Source organism: Carlito syrichta, unplaced genomic scaffold (genome assembly GCF_000164805.1).
Source record: "Carlito syrichta isolate Samal-C Ts95f unplaced genomic scaffold, Tarsius_syrichta-2.0.1 Scaffold314765, whole genome shotgun sequence".
Lineage (NCBI taxonomy): Eukaryota > Metazoa > Chordata > Mammalia > Primates > Tarsiidae > Carlito > Carlito syrichta.
This window is the reverse complement of record NW_007258861.1, coordinates 117290-120536: the sequence shown is the minus strand read 5'-3', so window position 1 is coordinate 120536 and position 3247 is coordinate 117290. Positions and strand designations below refer to the sequence as shown.

Genomic DNA, 3247 nt, shown 5'->3' with positions numbered 1-3247 from the left:
ACTTAATCTAAGAAATTCTAAATTCAAAAACCTTTGTGGTCCCAATAAATTAAATAAGAGAATATAGTTCTATATTATTATTGTTATTATTATTATTATTAGTAGTAGTATTTAGTTACATTTCAATGAACCCCTTACCCTGATCTTACTAGGTTTTATCCTTTTATCCTCCAGGCAGAGGAAAGAGGAAATGAATCCCATCCTCTGTGTACAATTTCATTTACTTCAAGTATCTCAAGGATCTGTCTGTACATACTTAGAATACAGGTTGATTTGAACTCTTAATAAATGAGTTTCTATGTGTACCAATGTTCATTTACTCTAGGATGTTTCTATTCTATTGTACACATGGTTCAAACAAAGTTTTTGAATCTAACTCTTGATTTGGTGACCTTATAAAGACACAGATGGATACTAAGGCATTGAGTACAAGATCATAGTACATTCTGATGCAGCCGTTTCTATTTCCTCTGGCTTCCATGAAGAAGTATGTGTTCAAGAAATAAAGTCAGTTTTATATACTGGAAACTAAAGATGAACTAGAATTTGGTATCATCTTCTGCATACTTCATTTTCTTCCATTCAATAGATTCAACTGACATTTATTAATAGCATGTTATGGGTCAGGCACTATCCTAGACTCTGGAAATATAAAGGAGAATTAGAAATACTAATCTGACATTCTGTGAGACATTTTTAGTACACCACGATATATTAACACAGTAGTAAAGAACACGATAAATAATTGCACACATGAAAAATAAAAATATTTATTGGGTTGGATATAGATTGTTATTTTTTCAACTTGTCAAACTGGCTTATGTCAGAGATGGTGGGATGAATAGTAGGATAAGTAGTTCAAGATTCTTGATATTTCTGTAGTTATATATTGGGGTTTTACAAAATCAGATTGTATAAGTTCAAGGTCACATCCAGTTTTGACAAAGTCAGGGGAATGAAAGGCAAAAGGAAATCTTCAAAAGCTATATATAGTTCTTTATATATATTAAATGGTTTTGGAGGTTGTGCTAGTGAATTTTGTAGGTGAGTTGATTTAAAAAGAAAGTTCAAAATTACTGGCAAAGCAGAAGTGATAGAAAAGAATGTTTTCTACCAGTGTTTCATACATAGTAGATGTTAAATAAATAGTCAAGGATAACTATCAATGGACTGGGACTTAGCTGTAGGAGCCGTGCTGTTGAGACAGATGTCCTGGTTACCTGCTGCATGTCTACACACCACAGCACTGTCTTTTACTTTATTTCCTGGGTATCCATGAACTTCTATTATATTTCACATTTGCGCCCTGCTTGCTGTCAGTTGTTCTTCAAGGGCAATGTTCTTCCTGCTTGAGTTTCTGCTTATGTTCCTCCTCAATGCCAGTGTTCCAAGTCCTTTGTGTCTGATCCTTTGTGTCTGCACCAACCTGCTATAGTTGATTGCGCAGGGCTGAGTCCCAATATTTTGCAGCTAATATTTAAAGAAAATAATCTAATTACATACTTGCATTTCAATCTACAATCAATAATGAGGTTATTTTCTTTCAAAAAGCATGAGTTTTTCCTCAGTCTCCTCATGGCTGACTTCATCTCCTGGTTCTGCAGGGTGTAGATCATGGGGTTCAAGACAGGGATGATGACAGTGAAGGTGATTGAGACAGCTCAGTCCATGGGGAGGACAGTGAAGGGCCATGCCTAGACACAGATGCAGGGCACAAAATGCAGGGTCACCACAGTGATGTGAGCTGTGCAGGTAGAAATGGCTTTCCTTCTGTCTTCTCCAGTTTGTGACCAGTATGAAGTGTCAGGGCAGGCGACTTTGAGGACCTGAGGGACATCACAGTAGAAGCCATCAGCAACATTAGGTCTACAGAAGGGGTGTAGGAACAACAGAGAAATCTGCACAATGGTGTGGACAGAGCCTCCCACCCAGGAGACCACGATGAGGGCAGTCATCGCCCTCTACTCGTGATGGCTACATAGTGCAGGGGCTTGGAGATGGCCATAGGGTGGTCAAACGTCATCACAGAAAGAGAAAAAATGTCTGTTCCACCGAGGAAGCAGAAGAAAAACATCTGGGTGATGCAACCATTGATGGAGATGATCTTTCTCCTTGGTGTCTAAGACAGACATCTCCAGATGTACCATGATGGCAACATTTGCTAACACAGTAGCTGCATATACCATAGATAAAAAGAAAAATAAGGGTAAACTCAGCTCTTGAGACCAGGTAAGTCCATTAAAAATTCAGGCACCCTGGTAGAATTTCTCAGGACCATGGGATATTTCTTTTTCCACGCACACCTTTGAAGAGAATGCCAGTGTTACTGAGACAATGAAATCAAGCAAAGGTTTAACTCATACAGATACTGAACTTGCAGAAATATGTGTTTTTTTGTCATGTATCGTGTTCTTCATGAACTTTCTGTATTACCTGGGAAAAGCATTTGATTCTGCTTAGCTCAGCTCTCCCATTAATACAAGCTGTGGTTTAGACCAGAGCATTCATTTTCTTACTATACTCAGTAGGGCGCATGGGTTCTGTTAATGACCACCTTTAGAAGTTGTTGAGGAAGAGGACCTTATGAAAGGCTTTGTAAGCTGGGCTCGGTGGCTCAGCCTGTAACCCCGCTCCTTTGGGAGGCTGAGGTGAGTGGATTGCCTGAGCCTGTGGGTTCGAGACCTGCCTGGGCAACTTGGCAAGACCTCATCTCTACAATAAATCAAAAATTAGCTGGGCGTGGTAGTGCGCGCCAGTAATTCCAGCTACTCGAAAGGCTGAGGCGGGAGGATCGCCGGAGCCCAGAGGGTCGAGGCTGCGGTGGCCGGGAGCGGCCACTGCACTCCAGTCTGGGCATAGGTGTGAAACTCCAACTCAAAAAAAAAAAAAGTAAAAAGAAAGGCTTTGCAGAAGAAGTTCTGGGTCCCCTGAACCTTTGTGAATCAAAGAAGCTCTGATTGTATTCACTTACCACTTTATTTCTGTAGCTTATTGAAATAAATGAACATTCAGTAAAAAATGACAGGGATATACTTGAACAGCAAGCTATAGTTTTAAAAACTACTGTCTACCTAATTACAATAAAATTTCCTAACATCCCTCTAAGGTTAGAGAGGAAGGTATTATTAATCCCACTTCAGTAATACCAAAATTGAACTGAATAAGTCAATTCTCTGAGGTCAAACAATCAATGGCAAAGGGGAAAATAAGACAAATTTATTCTGTCTCTTAGTTCCCGGATCTTTTT

General features: G+C 39.4%; 1 pseudogene; it reads right to left on the bottom strand.

Annotated features, from left to right (window-relative positions):
- Positions 1-1373: 1373 nt before the first annotated feature.
- Positions 1374-2278, bottom strand: LOC110596846 (annotated as a pseudogene).
- Positions 2279-3247: the final 969 nt, after the last annotated feature.